General features: G+C 39.5%; 1 protein-coding gene across 4 annotated transcripts in view; it reads right to left on the bottom strand.

Moving 5' to 3' along the window:
• Window positions 1–23,718, bottom strand: part of LOC147340112 (melanoma-associated antigen B16-like) — a 117,747-nt gene that overhangs the window by 14,486 nt on the left and 79,543 nt on the right. The gene's annotated exons all lie outside the window — the stretch shown is intronic.

Here is a 23,718-nt window from a genome sequence, read left to right as displayed (position 1 = left end):
TATATAGGAAAGTAATGTGAAACACAGCTACCAAAGAGATAAGCATCAGAAAACAAAAACAATGCTAATATAATTAAACATCAATAGAGCACGTAGGAGGTAAATTTACTAATGAAAAACTGTTAAAGCAATAAAATGGTTTTAAACAAAATTTCTAGGTATAAGACAAATATATAAAAATGCACCTTTTTCTGTAGCAAAAAACAGTATTAAGGTGAATTCAAATAAAAATAACTTTTAAACTATAATGATAAATACCTCATTCCTAAAAATAAGTATAAGAACTCCATAGAAAAATGATACAGATATTTCTTGAAATTGCTTACATCCTAACTAAATGGAGAAATATTGTATGCATTTCTATGGAAGATTCAATATTATAAGCATGTTATTTAGTGTTAGTCACTCAGTTGTGTCCAACTCTTTGTGACCCCATGGACTGTAGAATTGTCTAGGCAAGAATACTAGAGTAGGTAGCCATTCCCTTCTCCAGGGGATTTTCCCAACCCAGGGATCAAACCCAGGTCTCCTGCGTTGCAGGCAGGTTCTTTACCATCTGAGCCACCAGATAAGCATAAACATATTCATCTTCCCCAAATTTAATCTACTAGTAACTATAATGTCTCTTTCTCAATGAAGCCACATAATTTGTGTGTGAACGTTTATGTATGTGTGTATGTGTGCAAACCTTGACAAAGTAATTCTAAAATTTAAATTGACTTGCAAAAGTCTATGAATAGCCAATATACTCTTGAAAAAAAAGATATGATATTAAGAATTGTGAAAACATCACAGTAATGAGAGTTTGTGGTATAGATATAGGCATGTTCCAAAACAGACTCATTGTACATAACCTGGTTTATTGAAAGTTAGCTACTATTGAGAAGCGGGGGGAAAGAATAGTGTTTAATAAAAAATTACAACACAATAGTTTGATATCCACATTAAACACAAAATGTGACGTTTAGAAATAAAACTGTCCCTCACACAACACAGATTTCATTTGCAAATGGATTAACACAAATTCCAATTCCAAGTGGATTAGAAACTTAACTTTTTAATATTTTAGAGTTTATGGAATAAGCGCTGCTGCTGCTAAGTCGCTTCAGTCATGTCCGACTCTGTACAACCCCATAGATGGCAGCCCACCAGGCTCCCCCGTCCCTGGGATTCTCCAGGCAAGAATACTGGAGTGGGTTGCCATTTCCTTCTCCAATGCATGAAAGTGAAAAGTCAAAGTGAGTGCAGGCATAGGCAAATAGACCAAAGTAACCAAATAGAGTGTCTCCAAACAGACCACTTGTATATGTTGCTTGATTTAAAAAAAAAAAAAAAAAAAAGCCTTTGCAGAGAAGTGGGGAAAAAGCACTATTTTTATGAAGAAATGACAGCAGAACAGTTGGTTCTAGAAGAATTCAGATCACCTTTCTAGTCCCAGCTCTGTTATACTCTAGCCCTGTCAACATGGGCATATTACCAAACTCTATGAGCCTCAGGCTGTTCATCTGTTAAATGGGTTTGATAAGCCCTGTATTCTAGGACTGCTGGAATATAGGTAATATATATAAAGCATATATCATAGTGCCTGGCATATCTGAGATGATTAACAGTTTGTGAATGCATTTCTCAGAGCGCATGAAGTGCTATAGGACATGGAATAGTAAATCAACCAAAATGCTGATTTGCAAGTAAAACGTCAACTTCCCCCATTTGAAGACATAATGTAGTAGGGAAGAACAAATCTGACTCCATATTAGATGTGTTCCTTTTACTTTACTTCACTTCACTTTTTACTTTAACCTTACTGTAACCTTTGTGCTCTGGTGCCTGTGCTTAGTCATGCTGGCTCTGCACCTTCTTTAAAAGAATATTGCCTATAGCTTGAAATATACAGGATAACCTGACAATGACCTGACAAGAAAACATTTGTGCTGTTGGAGTTTACAGGAAGATTGTGTGATCTGACAGACCAGACTTCTGGATTTTTAAGGCATGAGCCACCACACATTTCCTTGCAAGGCCCTGCAATAAGCCTTTCTCTGCTCCAGACTCCAGCCTTTTGGTGTTGTTTGGCCTCACTGTGTGTTGGGCACATGGACTTTCATTCAGTAAAATATTATTTGAGTGGTGAAGAGTCTTCTCCATTTGGATACAATTCACAGCTCCTAATATTTGTGTGAAGGGCCATCGTCTTCTACTCCTCCCAGCTGCCATTCCATCCAAACCACACCTATTTTCATTCATTCCACCACAAGCAGAAATCTAGCCATTTGTAGACTTACAAAAGATAACAATTCAAATGTCCTTTTTAATGGAGTAGGCTCTAGTTCTCAGCCCAAAGACAAAGACTGCAGACCCAGCGTCTTTTTCACATCATACCTCAATCAAGTCACAGACTTTTTCCCACAGAAACTCTCTGTATCAGATCAGATCAGATCAGTCACTCAGTCGTGTCCGACTCTTTGCAACCCCATGAATCGCAGCACGCCAGGCCACCCTGTCCATCACCAACTCCCGGAGTTCACTGAGACCCACGTCCATCGAGTCAGTGATGCCATCCAGCCATCTCATCCTCTGTCGTCCCCTTCTCCTCTTGCCCCCAATCCCTCCCACCATCAGAGTCTTTTCCAATGAGTCAACTCTTCGCATGAGGTGGCCAAAGTACTGGAGTTTCAGCTTTAGCATCATTCCTTTCAAGAAATCGCAGGGCTGATCTTCAGAATGGACTGGTTGGATCTCCTTGCAGTCCAAGGGACTCTCAGGAGTCTTCTCCAACACCACAGTTCAAAAGCATCAATTCTTCAGTGCTCGGCCTTCTTCACAGTCCAACTCTCACATCCATACATGACCACAGGAAAAACCATAGCCTTGACTAGATGGACCTTTGTTGGCAAACTAATGTCTCTGCTTTTGAATATGCTATCTAGGTTGATCATAACTTTCCTTCCAAGCAGTAAGCGTCTTTTAATTTCATGGCTGCAGTCACCATCTGTAGTGATTTTGGAGCCCCCAAAAATAAAGTCTGACACTGTTTCCACTGTTTCCCCATCTATTTCCCATGAAGTGATGGGACTGGATGCCATGATCTTTGTTGTCTGAATGTTAAGCTTTAAGCCAACTTTTTCACTCTCCACTTTCACTTTCATCATGAGGCTTTTCAGTTCCTCTTCACTTTCTGCCATAAGGGTGGTGTCATCTGCATATCTGAGGTTATTGATGCTTCTCCTGGCAATCTTGATGCCAGCTTGTGTTTCTTCCAGTCCAGCATTTCTCATGATGTACTCTGCATAGATGTTAAATAAACAGGGTGACAATATACAGCCTTGACGAACTCCTTTTCCTATTTGGAACCAGTCTGTTGTTCCATGTCCAGTTCTAACTGCTGCTTCCTGACCTGCATACAAATTTCTCAAGAGGCAGATCAGGTGGTCTGGTATTCCCATCTCTTTCAGAATTTTCCACAGTTTATTGTGATCCACAGAATCAAAAGCTTTGGCATAGTCAATAAAGCAGAAATAGATGTTTTTCTGGAACTCTCTTGCTTTTTCCATGATCCAGCGGATGTTGGCAATTTGATCTCTGGTTCCTCTGCCTTTTCTAAAACCAGCTTGAACATCAGGAAATTCATGGTTCACATATTGCTGAAGCTTGGCTTGGAGAATTTTGAGCATTACTTTACCAGCGTGTGAGATGAATGCAATTGTGTGGTAGTTTGAACATTCTTTGGCATTGCCTTTCTTTGGGATTGGAATGAAAACTGACCTTTTCCAGTCCTGTGGCCACTGCTGAGTTTTCCAAAATGCTGGCATTTTGAGTGCAGCACTTTCACAGCATCATCCTTCAGGATTTAGAATAGCTCAACTGGAATTCCATCACCTCCACTAGCTTTGTTCATAGTGATGCTTTCTAAGGCCCACTTGACTTCACATTCCAGGATGTCTGGCTCTAGGTGAGTGATCACACCATCATGATTATCTGGGTTGTGAAGATCTCTTTTGTACAGTTCTTCTGTGTATTCTTGCCATCATCTCTTCTTAATATCTTCTGCTTCTGTTAGGTCCATACCATTTCTGTCCTTTATCGAGCCCATCTTTGCATGAAATGTTCCTTTGGTATCTCTGATTTTCTTGAAGAGATCCCTAGTCTTTCCCATTCTGTTGTTTTTCTCTATTTCTTTGCATTGATCGCTGAAGAAGGCTTTCTTATCTCTTCTTGCTATTCTTTGGAACCCTTCATTCAGATGTTTATATCTTTCCTTTTCTCCTTTGCTTTTCACTTCTCTTCTTTTCACAGCTATTTGTAAGGCCTCCCCAGACAGCCATTTGGCTTTTTTGCATTTCTTTTCCATGGGAATGGTCTTGATCCTGTCTCCTGTACAATGTCATGAACCTCATTCCATAGTTCATCAGGCACTCTATCTATCAGATCTAGGCCCTTAAATCTATTTCTCACTTCCACTGTATAATCATAAGGGATTTGATTTAAGTCATACCTGAATGGTCTAGTGGTTTTCCTTACTTTCTTCAATTTAAGTCTGAATTTGGCAATAAGGAGTTCATGGTCTGAGCCACAGTCAGCTCCTGGTCTTCTTTTTGCTGACTGTATAGAGCTTCTCCATCTTTGGCTGCCAAGAATATAATCAATCTGATTTCGGTGTTGACCATCTGGTGATGTCCACGTGTAGAGTCTTCTCTTGTGTTGTTGGAAGAGGGTGTTTGTTATGACCAGTGCATTTTCTTGGCAAAACCTTATTAGTCTTTGCCCTGCTTCATTCTGTATTCCAAGGCCAAATTTGCCTGTTACTCCAGGTGTTTCTTGACTTCCTACTTTTGCATTCCAGTCCCCTATAATGAAAAAGACATCTTTTTTGGGTGTTAGTTCTAAAAGGTCTTGTAGGTCTTCATAGAACCGTTCAGCTTCAGCTTCTTCAGTGTTACTGGTTGGGGCACAGACTTGGATTACTGTGATATTGAATGGTTTGCCTTGGAAACGAACAGAGATCATTCTGTCGTTTTTGAGATTGCATCCAAGTACTGCATTTCAGACTCTTTTGTTGACCATGATGGCCACTCCATTTCTTCTGAGGGATTCCTGCCCGCAGTAGTAGATATAATGGTCATCTGAGTTAAACTGAAACCATACTCACAGAAAACTAGTCTAATCTGAAAACTGAAATCTGAAAACTAGTCTAATCTGAAAACTAGTCAATCTAATCACACTAGGACCACAGCCTTGTCTACCTCAATGAAACTAAGCCATGCCCATGGGGCAACCCAAGATGGGGGGGTCATGGTGGAGAGATCTGACAGAATGTGGTCCACTGGAGAAGGGAATGGCAAACCACTTCAGTATTCTTGCCTTGAGAACCCCATGAACAGTATGAAAAGGCAGAATGATAGGATACTGAAAGAGAAACTCCCCAGGTCAGTAGGTGCCCAATATGCTACTGGAGATCAGTGGAGAAATAACTCCAACAAGAATGAAGGGATGGAGCCAAAGCAAAAACAATACCCAGCTGTGGATGTGACTGGTGATAAAAGCAAAGTCCGATGCTGTAACGAGCAATATTGCATAGGAACCTGGAATGTCAGGTCCATGAATCGAGGCAAATTGGAAGTGGTCAAACAAGAGATGGCAAGAGTGAATGCCGCCATTCTAGGAATCAGCAAACTGAAATGGACTGGAATGGGTGAATTTAACTCAGATGACCATTATATCTACTACTGCGGGCAGGAATCCCCCAGAAGAAATGGAGTGGCCATCATGGTCAACTCTCTGTATACAATATACATAAAACACCTAGCTTTTGTACTAGATTCAACTGCACTGGGACAAAGTACAGGACACCTTCTGTTACTGTCACAGGTAGAAGTTCTCTCTGGCTTACCTAAAATATCAAAAGAACTGTTATGAACAGTTTTTCATTTCAGGCTTAGTTTCTCAACTCTAAGATACATATGAGTGTCTGGCTTCTGCTCACAACACTGACAGCCTCATCTAGCCCACTATCCAACTTAACTTTAAAAATACCTCCCACTGAAGAAACAGTCAGGTCCAAAACCTCAAACCTTCTTCCTTTCTGAGATTTATATTTGACTGTTCTCATCTACAGCTCATCCTGCTTAACTCCTTCCTTTTGTTCGTTCTATTTGATTTGTGCAGTGTTTCACCATCTTCATCATGTGAAAGCTGTTCCTAGACTCTAAAGTTCCATGGGCAAGGGTTGGACCATCTTTATTTTAGCATTCCTTGTACTAATAAGGAGGCTTCTAAAGAACAGATGCCTAATAATGTCTAAAGGATGAAAGGGCTTATGGCCTAAAGGTTAATTAACTATGGTTTTATTTCTCCTATATTCTTGAATAAGCTAAGCACATCTGTGTCTTCACTTCTACTAAAAGAAATACTAAAATACAAAAAAAACACCAATAATTAACTATTTTATTTCCCTTCTATTTTGTGATCCTAATTATTTCACTATGTGATTTTTTTTTTATTATTTCCAAGAAAATACCAAGACTCTTAAGCCTGATAAACAGCAACAAACCTGTGATCCATGCCATTCATAAACTTAGATTCTGATGCTAAATAAACTTTCTGTAAAAAAAGACAACATTAAAAAAAAAAAAAAAAAACAAAGAAAGAAAAAAGGTAAATGACAAAATTCTCCACACAGAACAGGAATGCAGAGACACCTACAGCCCCACTTTGGCCCTCCATTACTAAGAAGATTCATTCTTCATCCACAACATGAAGAATCTGCCTCAGACTTCACCAGAGGCAGGAAAAGCTACTGACATAGCCCTGGAATATGAACTGACCATGGCAGTAGTGCCAGTCCTGGCTGCAACTCTTGCTCAAGCTCTCTCTTTCTCATCTCTCCTAGCCTCTTCATACCAGGACTGGAAGGCACTGGGACAGCAATGTTGACCTTGGCCAAAACTTCCAGGATTTTTATCTTGCAGGTTTCAACCAGGCTCTTGGACCCCAAAGATCACAGCATAAAGGATCACTGCTGGTCATCTGCCCCTACTCCAGGTATTTTCCCTGCATCAAATCTCTGGTGGGGAGTTTCTTGGGCTCCCCTCAAATTAAATGCCTCCTCCCAACATATTCCCCTACACTATTCAGGAATCCTAAGATCTCCTCCTCAGTGGCATAACTGCCATTCATGGAGACCGAACCCAGGAGAGGCATCAAGAGTCCAGTCTTTGCATTTCCCTGCCACTAGTCAAACTCCCTTTGTGGGTTATGTCCAACTTGCTGACAAAGGCATAGGAATGACTTCTGGGGTTGGTTTTTCTACATTCATGCCAAAAATCAGCTTGAAGTGCTCGTGAAGATTTCAGGGAAGTAGTGCTTGTGCTTTTTGTTGACAATCTTTAACACATCTGCTTTTGTAGTGGGTCTCTTATTTTATACTTGTGCAGCAGGAACTGTACTGTCAACTGTACTATGCTTCCTCATTAGAAGGTCTCTGGGTCAGCTCTTAAATGAGAGGTGCTTATCCTTTTCTCATCTTGGCTCCTGGCACCTTCATCTGATCTCATGCTGAAGCACTTGCAGAAACAATGGTAGTGGGTGTGGCTCTCTGAAGTTCCTAAGAATGCCAGCAGCAGGGGGGCCCTGGAGAATATCCCCCCAAATAGGAGGGGAGGTGTCTGACTTTGGGATTTGTGGTGTTTCTCACCAAACTTCTTACTCCTCTGCTCCCAAGGTATGGTGACACTGGCCAGGGACATGAGGCAGAAGTGTGGGCAGGAGAACAGGTAATACCAGTCCACCAGGAAGAAGATAGAGGGTGTGCTCATCTTCAACAGGGAGATACTTCCTTAGTTGTAATAAAGACAATCTTTGCAGGTTTCCTTGAGGGTGCTATTCTAGGTACCCACAGGGCTGTTCTTCCTCCTGCCCCCTAAGGCCTCTGGTATAGTGGACTGAATTGTGTGTCCCCAAAAGATGTGTCCAAGTCTTATTCTCCACTAGCTGTGAATGTGACCATAACTGGAAACAGGATCCTTGCAAATGTGATCAAATTAAGGTGGGGTCATCCTGGAATAGGGTGAGCCTTAAATGCAGTGACTGGTATCTTTGTAACAGAAAAGAGAAAAAGATTTGGATATAGAGACACAGAAGAGACACTAGAGACATAGAAGAGACACAGAGGGGAAGAGGTCATCTGACGTCAGAGGCAGGCAAAGATTGCTGGCAAACCACCAGAAGCCAGGAGAAAAGCATAGAGTAAGTTCTGCCTTAGAGCTTCCAGAAGGAACCAACACTGCTAACAACTTGATTTCAAACCTCTGGCCTCCAGAACTGTGATTGGATAAATTTATGGCTATTGTAGCCACCAAAGTTGTGGTACTTGTTATGGAAGTCCTAGAAGCTAATATACCTAGGGCAGAAGTCACAGGGAGTTTTGGGATGAGGCCTTTTATCCCTGCCTGAGGTATACTGGACTGACAGAAGAGGCTGGCATTCAGGCTCCCTGTTCCCTGGAGTGAGTCTTAGGACACACTCAAGATCATCATTTTAACTATTAACTAGGCTTTGGTCCCTTCCCTTGCTGTGAAGTTGCCACTTCAAACCAAGGCACTCGCTTCCCTGGAACACCAGGAAAAAAAAAAGAAAGTGAAGGGGTGTGTCAGCCACAACCCCTACAATGGGATATCTAGTATTGACTAATCTGTTGGTCTGTCTTAGTCCTGGCATGCCTGGTTCCCAATTATTGAAGAAGTGTCCTCACCTTGGCTCCTTGTAGGGCCTGCAGCTGCTCCCTTTAGTAACCAACGGCTACACCATCATCCCCTTAGACCTGATGTAAAGAAGTGACAGTCTGGCCCAGGGTATTCAAGGGCTGACCACAGAAATTATAAAGACACAACAATCCTAATATGCAGGCCCTCAAAGAAGAGTTTCAAAGACATAAAACAAAAACTCGGAACCGAACAGACTTGCAGACAAATTTACACGATAGTCAGGGTTTTAAACACCTTTCTCTAAGGAATCAACAGCAACCACAGAAAGGAACTCATCAAGGATTTAGAAGATATAAATACAGTATCCCCTTCATGGATCATAACCTTGTTGTGGCAAAGAGGCTCGCATAACTTAATGAAGCTATGAGCCATGAGGTGTAGAACCACCCAAGACAGATGGGTGATAGTGAAGAGTTTTGACAAAACATGGTCCACTGGAGAGGGAATGGCAAACCACTCCAGTATTCTTGACACAGGAACCCCATGAACAGTATGAAAGGCAGAAAAGTATGACGCTGGAAGATGAGCCCTCCCAGGTCGGCAGGTGTCCAATATGCTAATGTGGAAGAGTTGATGGCAATTACTAATGGCTCCAGAAAGAATGAAGCTGATGGGCCAAAGCTGAAACAACACTCAGTTGTGGATGTGGCTAGTTGTGAAAGTAAGGTCCCAAGCTGTAAAGAACATTATTGCTTAAGAACCTGGAATGTTAGGTCCATGAATCAAGGTAAACTGGACATGGTTAAGCAGGAGATGGTGAGAATGAACATCAACATCTTGGGCATTAGTGAACTAAAATGGATGGGAATGAGTGAATTTAATTCACATGACCAGTGTATCTACTACTGTGGGAAAGAAATCCTTTAGAGGAAATGGAGTAGCCCTCAGAGTCAACAAGAGTGTCTGAAATGCAGTACTTGGGTGCAATCTCAAAAACAAAGACTGATCTAGATTCGTTCCAGGGCAAACCATTCAAGATCACAGTAATTCAAGTCTATGCCCCAACCACTGATGCTGAGGAAGCTGAAGTTGACCAGTTCTATGAAGATCTACAAGACCTTCTAGAACTAACACCAAAAAAGATGTCCTTTTCATCATAGGGGACTGGAATGCAAATATAGGAAGTCCAGAGATACCTGGAATAACTGGTAAGTTTGGCCTTGGAGCACAGAATGAAGCAGGGCAAAAGCTAACAGAGTTTTGTCAAGACAACAAATTGGTCAAAACAAACACCCTTTTCCAACAACACAAGAGACAACTCTACACATGGACATCACCAGATGGTCAATATCGCAATCAGATTGATTATATTCTTTGCAGCCAAAGATGGAGAAGCTCTATAAGGTCAGCAATAACAAGACCTGGAGCTGACTGTAGCTCAGATCATGAACTCCTTGTTGCAAAAATCAGGGTTAAATTGAAGAAAGTATGGGAAACCACTAGGCTATTCAGGTATGACCTAAATCAAATCCCTTATGATTATACAGTGAAGGTAATTAATAGATTCAAGGGATTAGATCTAGTAGACAGAGTGCCAGTAGAACTATGGATGGAGGTTCTTAACACTGCACAGGAGACAGTGACCGAAAAGATTCCAAAGAAAAAGAAATGCAAGAAGGCAAAGTGGTTATCTGAGGAGGCTTTACAAATAGCTGAGGAAAGAAAAGAAGTGAAAGGCAAAGGAGAAAGGGAAAGATATACCTGACTGAATGCAGAGTTCCAAAGAATAGCAAGGAGAGATAAGAAAGCCTTCTTAAATGAATAATGCAAAGAAATAGAGGAAAAGAATAGAATGGGAAAGACTAGAGATCTCTTCAAGAAAACTGGAGATACCAAGGTAACATTTCATGCAGGCATGGTACAATAAAGGACAGAAATGGTATGGACCTAACAGAAACAGAAGATATTAAGAAGAAGTGAGGTGGCAAGAATACACAGAATTATACAAGCAAAGTCTTAATGACCTGGGTAACCACGATGGTGTGATCACTCACCTAGAGCCAGACATCCTGGAGTGTGAAGTCAAGTGGGCCTTAGGAAGCATTACTATAAAGAAAGCTGGTGGACAGGATGGAATTCCAGCTGAGCTATTTCAAATCCTAAAAGATGATGCTGTTAAAGTGCTACACTCAATATGCCAGCAAATTTGGAAACTCAGCAGTAGCCACAGGACTGGCAAAGGTCACATATCATTCCAATCCCAAAGAAGGGCTATGCCAAAGAATGTTCAAACTATCATACACCTATTTCACATGCTAGTAGTTATGTTCTAAATCCTTCAAGTTATGCTTCAGCAGTATGTGAATTGAGAACTTCCATATGTACAAGCTGGGTTTAGAAAAGGCAGAGGAACCAGAGATCAAATTGCCAACATTCGCTGGATCATAGAGGAAAGCAAGGGAATTACAGAAAAATATCTACTTCTGCTTCATTGACTGTGCTAAAGCCTTTGACTGTGTGGATCAGAACACACAGAATTAAGAAAGAATTAAGAAAATTCTTAAAGAGATGGGAATACCAGACTACCTTACCTGTCTCCCAAGAAACCTGTATGTGGGTCAAGAAGCAACAATTAGATGCGGACATGGAACAACTGACTGGGTCAAAATTGGGAAAGGAGTTACAAGGCTGTGTATTGTCACCCTGCTTTTTAAACTTATATGCAGAGTACATCACGTGAAATGCCAGGCTTGATGATTCACAAGCTGGAATCAAGATTGACAAGAAAAATATCAATAACCTCAGATACGCAGATGATACCACTGTAATGGTTTTGGGTTCCAAAATCACTGCAGATGGTGACTGCAGCCATGAAATTAAAAGACACTTGCTCCTTGGAAGAAAAGCTATAACAAACCTAGACAGTATATTAAAAAGCAGAGACATCACTTTACCGACAAAGGTCTGTATAATCAAAGCTGTGGTTTTTCCAGTAGCCATGTACAGATGTGAGAGTTGGACCCTCGAGAAGGCTGAATGCCAAAGAATTGATGCTTTCGTACTCTAGTGCTAGAGAAGACTCTTGTGAGTCCCTTGTATAGCAGGGAGATCAAACCAGTCAGTCCTAAAGGAATTCAACCCTGAATATTCATTGGAAAGACTGATGCTGAAGCTGAAGCTCCAACTCTTTGGCCACCTATTGCAAGGAGTCACCTCAGTGGAAAAGACCCTGATGCTTAGAAAGATTGGAGGCAAAAGGAGAAGGGGTGAGGGGAGCACAGAAGATGAGAGGATTAGATAGCATCTCAGACTCAATGGACATGAATGAGTTTGCGCAAACTCTGGGAGATTGTGGAGGACAGAGGAGCCTGGCATGCTGCAGTCCATGGGGTTGCAAACAGTCAGACATGACTTAGTGACTGAACAATAACAACAAATATAGTATAAAGGATATAGAACTAAATAGCATTATAATCTAACGGGATCCAATTAATCTTTATAGAACATGATCCAACACAACAGAACACACCTTGCTTTCAAACACATAGAATATTTACAAGCTAAACCATACCCTGTGTAAAAAAAAAAAAAAAAAAGAAAGAAAGAAACATTAAAAAGGTAAAAGAATGAAATCACACAGAGTGTGTTCTCTGAATGTAATGGAATGAAACTATTATATAAATCAATAACAAACTCATCAGGAAAATCTTCAAATTATTGGAAATTAAACAACATACCCATAAAGAATATATGGGTCAAACAGGATTTCTTAAGGTTAATTTTTTAAGTATGTTCAAATGAATCAATGAAAACTAAAATGTAATGTATCAGAACCTATGGGATTCAGGTAAGGCAGTGATTAGAAGAATTTATAGCACTAATTGCTTATACTAGCATATTAGTTTGACTTTACTGCTTTAACAGATATCCACAAATTTAGAAGTTAAAAACAACACAAGTGTATTATTTTATGGTTCTGTAGTTCTAAAGTCTGACATATGTCTTATGAGGCAAAAATCTATGTGTTGACAGGACCACATTACTTTATGAAAGTTTTAGGGTCAATCTACCAATAAGCTACTATAATGCTCATTGTGGATTCACCAAAGTGCATAGCTGAAAAGTATGTGAAACAGAACCAACAGAATTGAAAACAAAAATAGATAAATCTATAATTATGTTTGGAGTTGTTAAAGGTTAGCTAAGCTACTCCATGGTATTATTGCCTCAGCATCCATTTTGTTCAGCCAAGCAGCCTGCAGAGACCTTAAACTGATTCTAGCCCCTCAGACAAGTGCATGTTCTAGACAGCATCCCACAGAGCCACAAGCAAATTAAGTTTGTGATATGACTTCTGCAATAGATTTTGTCATCAACAGTCTCCTCTGCCTCCCAGGGCCACCAGCTTCTATACGCCTTAGATGAGACTCCACATAACTTTTACTCTTTTGTTTTGAATTGACTAATCCAGCCTTAGCCTGAAAAACCCAAAGCACTCTACCCCCAGTCCCTAATAAAGGTATGTGCCCCAGGTTCTGACTCTGTCTGCACTCTGCCTTGATCTCCCCATGTGGTCTCTGAAGCTTGGATGTTCTCTCCCCAGGATCTGTGAGTAATAAACTTCTCTGTTTAAATTTCTCTTGTGATCTGCTGTTGCACCACTGCTCACTATTTAGCACCCTTAACTTATGCTCCTTTTAATTAATTTAACAAAGACATACCAGGAGTGTTGAACACTATTGTCTCTCAACAAATGATAGAACAACTAGATACAAAATCAGCAAGGATATAGAAGAGCCATCAACTAATATTAATAGAATCTAACTAACACTTATAGAACATTATACACAAAAACAAGAGAATGAATATTCTTTTCAGGACCTCATACGACATCAACCAAGATAGATCCTATTCTAGTTAATAAAGAAAAAAAAAAAAGAAAACAAACCTTAACAAATTGAAAATAACTATAGTCATATACATTATACTCTCTAATGATCATGGAGTCAATACTGAAATCAATAAAAAGGATAACAGAAAAACTCTAAATATTTGGAAACTAAAAACACACTTTTAAATCATTCATGGGTCAGAGAAGAAGTCTCAAAAGAAATTTAAAAATATGCTGAACCAAATAAAAATGAAAATGTAACACTTCAATATTTGTGGGGCACAGTTAAAGCAATGCAGAGACTAAAATATAGTACAAGATAGTAAATTAAATAGACAGTAAAGTCTCAAATCAGTAATTTTACCACAAGAACCTAGATAAAGAAGACCAAAATAAACCCAAAGCAAAAAAAAAAAAGAAAAGAAAAGAAAATGATGAAGAGCAGAACTTAATTAAATTATAAACAAAAAACAAAAAATGCAGATAATTAATGAAACTAAAACCCACTGTTCTTTTTGGTTTTTTTTTTGTTTGTTTGTTTGTTTGTTTTTTTGGAAGTACCAATAAAGTTGACACATCTCTAGTAAGAATGACAAAGAAAAACAGAGAACAGACAGAATTTACCAAAGTCTGAAATGAATAGTAGAATATCATACAGACAGAAAATAATGATGATGATAATTATTACTACTGACAAAATTCTGCACTTATTTATAATAGCACTCTTAAGATATAAAAAATTCTCTCAACTGGATAATGAGCATGTAAAAAATACTTAAATGTAACATTATATTTAATGGTGAAAAGCTGAATGACTTTTCTGTAAGATCAGGAATAAGGCAAGAGAGTCTCGTGTGGGAGGGATGGGGCGACCCCCCCCCACTACCACCCCGCTGTTCTGAGCCCGGGTTGGGGGTAGTAGGGTGGGGACTGAAAAATAAAAAAAATAAAAAGGAATAAGGCAAGAATGTTCACTCTCACCAGCACTAGGATGTCTAGCCAGCACAATAAGGTAATAAAAGAAATAAAAGTCATAAGGATCATATATGAATAGATAAAACTGTCTCTCTTAGAAGTCATGACTGTGTATGTTAAAAAAACCAAGAAACCTACAAAACAACTCCTAGATCTAGCAAGTGACCACAGCAAGGTTGCAGACTTTGAGATCAATATGCAAAAATCATTTGTATTTCTATATAGTAGTAATTAACACATGGAAACTATAAATGCAATATCACTGACACTCAGAAAAAAAAAAAGAAAAGCTATGCAATACCTAAGTATAAATCTAACAAAATATGCACAAGCATTGTATGCAGAAAAGTACTAAGCACTAATAAATAAAAAAATATCTAAATAAGTGGAGTGATATAAAATATGTTCATGGATTAAAAGACCTAATATAGTAATAATCTCAATTTTTGTTAAATTGACAAACTAGTTTAAGGTAATTCCTATAACTATTTCAGCAAGATTTTTTCCATGTATAGTGAATTTGAACTAGAAGAGCTAAAACAATGTTTAAAAAGAGTAAAAATGGGAGGAATCTCTTTTATCAGATTTCAAGACATTAATTAGCTGTGGTAATAAAGACTCTGTGACATTGGTAGCTGGATGGACATATAGATAAAGAGATCAGAAAAGAGACCATAGAAATATACCCATATAAGTAGGGAAATTGATTTTCAATAAAGTTGCAAAAGCAATTAAATGCAGGAAGGATAGGTTTTTTAAAAGCTGGTGCTGGAGCAATTGAATATCCACTAGGAAAAAAAATGCATTTTGACCTAAACCTCAGACCTTATACAAAAATAAATTCAATGTTGTGTGTGAAATTTGCTCAGTTGTGTTGACTCTTTGCAAGCCCATGGACTGTAGCCCTCTAGGCTCCTCTGTTCATAGGATTACCCAGACAAAAGTACTGGAGTAGATTGCCATTCCCTTCTCCAGGGAATCTTCACCACCCAGGGATCTATCATGGGTCTTCTGCATTGCAGGCAGATTCTGGACTATCTGAGCCAACAGGGAATATAAAATGTAAAGCTATAAAACTTCTAGAAGAAAAAATAGGGGCAAGCTTTGGGGGTCTACCAAAGAATTTAGACATTATACCAAAAACACAATCCATAAAAGATTGATAAATTAGACTTCATCAAATAAAAAAATATATATCCATAAAAAATCTTCTCAAGAGAATGAAAATAGAAACCAAAGGAAATATTTGCCAAACCAAATATGTACAAAGGATTCATATAGAGAATATCTAAAGACATCTAAAACCATTTTTAAAAGGAAACAATTAGAAAATGGGCAAAAGGCATTATCAAGTAATATATATACATATACTGGCCTCTGCCCCCAGTTCCTGGCACAGAGTTCCTAAAACGGATATAATTTTCCAAGTGGTAAGTATATTAGGAACATTTCTTGTTATATTTGTCTTTGACTCCATCCCTGACACAGGACTGCTAAAACTCTTGTAAATTTCAAAGTAATAAGAAGAGTACTGGGAACATCCTTTGTTCTACTGGGGTGAGTCTAGGTGGGCTCCTGGATGGTGGCTGGTCACCAGAAAGACCAAACCATGATTAGAAGCTTGGAAGTTTCAGTCCCACCCCTTATCCTCCAGAGAGGGGAGGAGGGCTGTAAATAGAGTTAATAATCCTTATTCCATGAGTAAGAATTCATAAATTCCCAATAGTACAGGGTTCAGGGAGCTTCTAGACTGGAGAGCACATCCACACTGGTCCCAACTCCATGGGAACAGAAGCACCTACACTCAGGACCCTTCCAGACCTTGCCCTATGTATCTTTTCATCTGGCTATTTGTCTGCACCATTTATATCCTTTAATACACCAGTAAGTGTAAATAAGTGGTTCCTTGAATTCTGTGAACCCTTTTAGCAAATTAATCAAATGCAAGGAAGGGATCTTGGGAACCTCTGAACTACAGCCAGTCAGTCAGAAGCACAAGTGACAGCCTGGGCTTGCCAATGGCATCTGAAGTTGAGGGGCAGGCACTCTTGTGGGACTGAGACTTTAATCTGTGTGATATGATGCTCTATCCAGGTAGTGTCCTAGTTAAATTGTAGGACACCCAGCTGATGTCACAGAGAATTGTTTTTTGAGGGGGGTTAAAAAAAAACCCTTCAAACATTTGGTGATCAAAGATGTCAGAACTGTAAATGTTCTATGTGATTAGTAAAGGACACAGTAAAGAAACACACAGTAGGGACGAACTGGGGTTTTCCTTACACAAGAATATGAAACATTTTGAGAAAAATACATACAGATAGTAAATAAGCACATTAAAAGAAGTTCAACTCCACTAGGTTTCAGGTAAATGTGAATTAAGGATGATGATGAGATGTCACTACATACTTATTAGAACAGCTATCAATAAAAAGAGAAGTAACAGTATCAAATGTTGGCAATAAGGCAGAGAAACTGGATCATTCAACACTGCTGCTGGGAATTGATGGAAGACATTTTCACATATTGAGGTATGGGGAACTTGTTCTAGTTTATACATGATTTTAACTTAAGCTAATTAGAATAGCCTGTTTTGAAGAATGCGTTTAAAAATCAAAATGGAGCAACTGTGGTTCAGGCACCCAAAATGGAGCTGAGTGGCCATTTGGAATGTGCTTTCAGACACATTCCTGCATCACTAAAAACTTGAATTTTCTGGATTGTATTAGACTCAAAGACACCACCAGCTAGTCTCAAAATACTGCCTGTTTGCAGCTGCTAGCTTCAACTTTATGGTCTCAAGTCTTCCTCGTGTAACTCTACAACCATTTTACTCTACAACCATTCCATACCCCAAACAATTCTTGCTTAACAAGCACTCTTACTGCTTGGCAGCTCCAAATATAACTCATGAGAAACTGTAATTTTGTGGGTTTTGCCTTTATAAACTCCCCCATTTTGTAGTCCACTGGAACACAATTTAAGTGCTTCTTGAATCCGTGTCTCCTGGGCTATTCAGGCTTCAGTTTGGCCCAGATAAAACTCTTTTTAATTCCATGATCAATTGGTTCATTGATTATTTCTGTCAACAGGTACAGTGACTTTGAAAAATAATTGGAAAGTTTAAAGAAAATAACTAAACATACACTTACTATGTGACCCAGAAATAGCACAATTGGATATTTATCCTAGAAAGTGAAATCTTATGTTAACAAAGAAACCTGCACACAATTGTTCACAGCAACTTTGTTTGTAATAACTGAAAACTGGAAACAACCAAAATGTCCTGTAGCAGGTAAATGTTCTAAAATAAAAGTGTGTGTGTGTGTGTGTGTGTGTGTGTGTGTATTAATTCATGTAATTCCCACCACATTCAAAATACAGAACCGGTCCACTGGTAAAAAAAAAAACAAAGCTGCCTCGTATTATCACTTTATAGTCACACAATCCTTCCTACTTTACTAAAAATTTCCCTGGTATCCCACAGCTACTCATTTATAATGTGTTGGAGTAGAGATTCAGATTGGCACTGTTATTAGCCTGTTTGCCATACAATAGACATATAGCAACTATATAAATACACACACGTACAGATATACACACAAAGAGATCAGAAAAACCTTGGCACTAATTAATTTAACAAATTGTTGATTTGACTATCTGTAGGAGGTCCTAAGGCTTTCCCTGGTGTCTCAGTGGTAAGGAATCTGACTGCTAATGCAGGAGATGCGGGTTCGATCCTTAGATCAGGAAGATCCCCTGAAGAAGGAAATGGTAACCTACTCCAGTATTCTTGCCTGGAAAATCTCATGGACAGAGGGAAGCTTGGTGGGCTATAGTCCTTGGGGGTCACAAAGAGTTGGACACGACTGAGTGAATAAACAACAAGGGAGTCCTAAAGGTCCATGGCCCCTGAGAAGTAAATTATGGAAACAAAACTTACATTCTTTGCAGAGCTGTTTTTTGAGAATAGATCACTTACATGAACCAAACAGGCTGACTCCCACCAAGTGTGTCATGGATGTAGAGGGAAAGGTATCCACAGCTGAGAATGAAGCCATGAGCTGGGGACATGCAACTGGGACTTGTAACAAAAGGAATCCATGAACATAACAAATGTTAGCCATGTAGAGTTATATGATAAATGTCATCCAAGTGGAAAATGTCTATATGAGCTTTTAAATTATACAGGGAAAGGATTGCATTTTGCATTCATAATTGCAAAATAAATCATAAGCTATCTGCATCTTTTGGTTAACCTAATTGATTTTTCTTTGCATACTTCCAGTTTCCAAAGACTCGGATGACTTAAATATTCTAAGTAATCCATCATATAATAAACATGACCAGTCAACTCAGGTACTTCATAAAAACATTTTTCTTTCTTAATGATCATTGGGATGGATCTGAGGACAGCATAATCATTGAAAACTACTCATTTAAACTCAATCTCAGTGTTTTAATAATCTTCAGGATATTGAGTGCTTGTCAACATTACTTATTACAGAATTAGCCAAGAAATTGAAAACTTGTTATTCCTGACCTTTGCTGTCATAACATCTGCATGCAACTGCATCACACAGTGTCTATTTGTTTTTTGTTTTTGCTTTTTATGTCTGACATCTATTTTTTTTGTTTTTTGTTTTTAGTCAACAAAATGTATTTGCTCTTGCTTTACCTTTACTTCAGATTTCTTAAGGAAGCTACAATGTATGAGTACTTTATGAGATAATATGATTTGGTTATAAAAATGTAACTAATAGGATGGTCACAGAAACAGAGACTTATTACAACAGATAAAATCAGTCATTTTTCTGGGACCTTCTTTTTAAACAACCAATTCTAAGTCTCTTCCATGGCTTTAGTGACTTCTAACAGTTTTTCTTACATCCTGAAACCAAGCAGGACACTGCACAGCACTTTTGGGTAATGAAACCTTTTTGTGTTTCTCCATTTGTTGTTTGTAGATATAGGCTTTAGTCTCCTAGACCTTCCCAGAGTTTCAAAGAGTAGATTCAAGTAGTTAATAATTAGGGGAAGTGAGGGAATGCAGACACAAAGGAAAAGCAATCCAGAAACAATAATTCAGAGATAAAACAGAATCCTAGTGCCTTCTCAAGGGATATACATAACAGATGGATGTGTATCTTTGGGTTCTGCAGGAACTAAGGCCCCCACCCACGTGGAGAATGTTAACTACATGATGAGACCCTAGAACCAGAAGACTGATGATTGAGATTTCTGGACTATCATCCTGTTACCTCACCATCAACCAGTCAGAAAAAAGTGATATACCCTGTAGCAGCCACCCTGTAACTGAGCAGGACCCTATGGGGTCTTCCCTAAACAGACAGACTCTACCCACATCCTCTGCTGTAGCTCCTCACTGAAGTACCCAGATAGTATTTTATGCATATTTCCTGAGTTTTTCAGATACTAAAAATCACCACCTATTTAACTACTTGATGATCATATGGACAAAGCTCCCCAGACCTTCTGGAGCCTAAGGACTGATAACGTTAACCCCTGTGACACCATCCTGTGAACTCACTATCAATTAATCAGAGAATTGTGCATGAGTTGATCACATACCTGGGGATGCCCCTCTCTCACACTGCATTTAAAAGCACTTTGCTGAAACCCTTGGGGGAGTTTTGGGCTTGGCGGGGGCATGAGTCACCCATTCTGCTTGCATGGCCCTGCAGTAAACGTTTCTCTGCTCCAAACTCTTGACGTTTCAGTTTGTTTGGCTTCAACATGCATTGGGCACACAAAAACTTATGTTTGGTGACAACTCCAAATACTGCCTTTAAAAACTCTTCCCTGAAAACCTTCAGGGAGTTTGGGCCTTTTGAGAACAAGCTGCCCATTCTACTTGCTTGGCCCCATGCAATAAACCTTTTGTTAGGTGAACCACTGACCAAAAGTGCCCATCCTGGCCAGACGTGATAATAATCACTTGCATGAATTATCTTACAACAGGAGGTCCTAGTAAGGAATGCAGAACAAACCAGCTACCACCAACCAGGAGAATTCAGGAAAGAACAAAAACAGAGAGGTGACACCAGTCCATGTGTCCTACCAACCTCCCAGAATCCTTATGTCTGGAATCCATCTTGGCTGAGTGACACATATGCCACCAGGAAGGACCCTGAGTCAGAATATTTGGTCAGAGACAACCCAGAAACTAATCCCATTACCATAAAACCCGAGACTGTGAGCCACATGGCAGAGTAGTTCTCCTGGGTTTTGTTACCCTCCTGCCCTCCTCCCAGAAGCCTCTTCCCAATAAAGTCTCTTGCTTTGTTAGCATGTGTCTCCTCAAACAATTCATTTTCAAGTGTTAGACAAGAGCCTACTTCTGGGCCCTGGAAGGGATCTGTCTTCCTGCAACACTTTCTTTGCTCAAACCTCAGATGTTTATGTCTTTTTGGCCTTACCATGTGTCAGGCACAGGGACCTGGATGCAAAAACAATCCTTGATTCACCATTGTCCTCCAATAGCCTCAAATCAGTCCACTGAACTTTACAGTAATTGGTCTATTGACTAATTTACATTAAGACCCAAGATACATTAGCCAGACTGAAACACTTTGAAACTGCAACCCAAATTCAAACTCTAACCCATGGTCTTTTAATTGAAAACACACATCTTGTCTCAGGACTTAATGAATCTCAGGTTCTTGATGTCTCAAAGAATTCAATGTATAAAGAATTCAGTTAAAGACAACGTGATAGGTAAGAAGTGGATTTATTTAGAGAGAAACATACTCCACAGAGTGTGGTCATCTCAGAAAGCAAGAGGCCACAGGGTTTGAGGGTTATCAGTTTTTATAGGGGTGAACAATTTCATAGGCTAATGAGTGAGGGAAGGGGTAGGGATTTCTAGGAATTGGGCCATTGCCCACTTTTTGATCTTTTATGGTCATCCATGAAACTGTAGTGTCACCTGTGGGTATGCCGATGTAAAACAATGAGGATATAATGAAACTTAAGGTCCATTAGATGTCAATTCTTCCACCATCTTGGATCTAAGTTGTGCCCAACTCTTTGCGACCCCATGGACTGCAGCCCACCAGTCTCTTCTGTCCATGAGATTTTCCAGGCAAGGATACTAGAGTGGGTCACCATTCCCTTCTCCAGGGGATCTTCCCAATCCAGGGATCAAACCCTGGTCTCCTGCACTGCAGGCGACTGAGCTGCAAGGGAAGCCCATCTTGGATCTAGTTGGTTCTAACCAGTTTTTGTCATGTCCTATGGCTATGTTATTCTTTTAACAGTTGTGCCCTGGCCCCTTCCCTCCTGTTTCAAATTCACTGAGATTTTAGTGATTTCATTGCCCTCTTCCAATTAACCGATGGTTGCTTCCCCTGCCGTTCTCTTGTCCTTAATTTGGAGCCAGACTTTATTTCAGTCCTCATAATCCTTGGACGATAACTAATAAGTTCTTTGCTGAATGAAGCATATGCTGAATCATTTTCTTCCTATCCTTCTGAATTCTTGGCTAAGACTCCCTGTAATAAAAAATGGATTAACAAGAGGAAAAAGTTTATTAATGTGTATACCTCTTGTATACCTAGAAGATATCAGGAAAACTGAGTTGCTACCTCAAATTGCCCAAGGTACCACCTTAAATCCCATTTTCAGCTAAAGACAAAGGAAAAATGTTGTTGGGGGTTGGGGATAGGCAATTCATGAAAAGGTAAAAGAAGAAAATGTGTGGTCAACAAAAGATGCCCAGCCCTGCAGGTAAGTCTCTCAGGTGAAAAAGTTATCTCTGATAAGAACTGTCTTTCCAGCAAGGCCTCCTTTTTAATTAAATTTTTTTATAAATGTAGATTCCCATTACAGAGTAAATTCTACTCTGTTTTCAAGGCTTTTCCTGTGTCTGCAGTTTCTCAAAGCAATCAGCTCAAAACAATTCTTACTTCAAAGAGGTGTATTTTGCAGTGGCATATTCTGGTACCCTTCAGAAACTTAATTCAACTTTCAAATATTTCCAGTTTTGTTGCTGCCATGATAAAAATTTCAAATTCTGTTTACATTACTCGTTTAGAACAGTCCTTTGATTCCTATCATTCTTCTTTTTCCTCACAAGAGCATAATCTATTTTTTCAGTTGTGGATTAGTCCAGCCACTGAGTGACAAATTTTCTAACTGAGCAGAGAGTCAATTTATTTATTGGAGTAGTTTACTGAATGACTGTGCAACTGGATGCCTTGTGATAGATGTATAATCAATGGACTAAGAAACTTCTTTTTGGGTTTGGAAGATTCCCTGGAGGAGGAAATGGCAACCCACTCCAGTATTCTTGCCTGGAGAATCCCATGGACAGAGGAGCCTGGCGGGCTACAGTCCATAGAGTTTCAAAGAGTCAGACAAGACTAAGCATGCACTACACTACACTACACCAGTGAATGTGTATGTATGTGCAGATGTATGCATCTGTCCACATTTGTGTGCACATGCACATATGATTGTTGTATGTGGGAAAGAAAAGAGAAAGTCAGTATACATATTGCAGAAACAGTGATGTAAACTTGTTTTATCAATTAATTTAAAAACTAAATTTATCTCACCAACTTCCTACCATTACTTTAACTCAGTCCTCACAAAACTAAGATAAATATCTTATCTCTAATACAAGTGAAGGAGGAAACAGACAGAACCTAGGCTTAAGGCATATGACTCACGGGTTAACTTTGATTGTATCTTTCTTTTCCCTTGTTCAGACTGCTGCTGCTGCTGCTAAGTTGCTTCAGTCGTGTCCGACTCTGTGCGACCCCATAGACGGCAGCCCACCAGGCTCCCCCATCCCTGGGATTCTCCAGGCAAGAACACTGGAGTGGGTTGCCATTTCCCTCTCCAATGCATGAAAGTAAAAAGTGAAAGTGAAGTCACTCAGCCGTGTCCGACTCTTTGCAACCCCATGGACTGCAGCCTACCAGGCTCCTCTGTCCATGGGATTTTCCAGGCAAGAGTACTGGAGTGGAATGCCACTGCCTTCTCCTTGTTCAGACTAGTTTCAGGGAATTTGGGGAGGTGGGTTTGGGCATGTACACTTAGGGTATATAAGGTTTTCAGAAAAACTGGTCAGGGTCCTTGGCTAAGAGGAGACTCTGCTTTGGGCCCGCTGGTGTAATAAACTGCACTCCA

This window comes from Bos grunniens, chromosome X (assembly GCF_055505025.1).
Source record: "Bos grunniens cultivar Pamir isolate PY7600 chromosome X, Bosgru_T2T1.0, whole genome shotgun sequence".
In the NCBI taxonomy this organism is placed as follows: domain Eukaryota; kingdom Metazoa; phylum Chordata; class Mammalia; order Artiodactyla; family Bovidae; genus Bos; species Bos grunniens.
The sequence above is the reverse complement of the archived record's forward strand: the minus strand, read 5'-3'. Positions and strand labels throughout refer to the sequence as shown.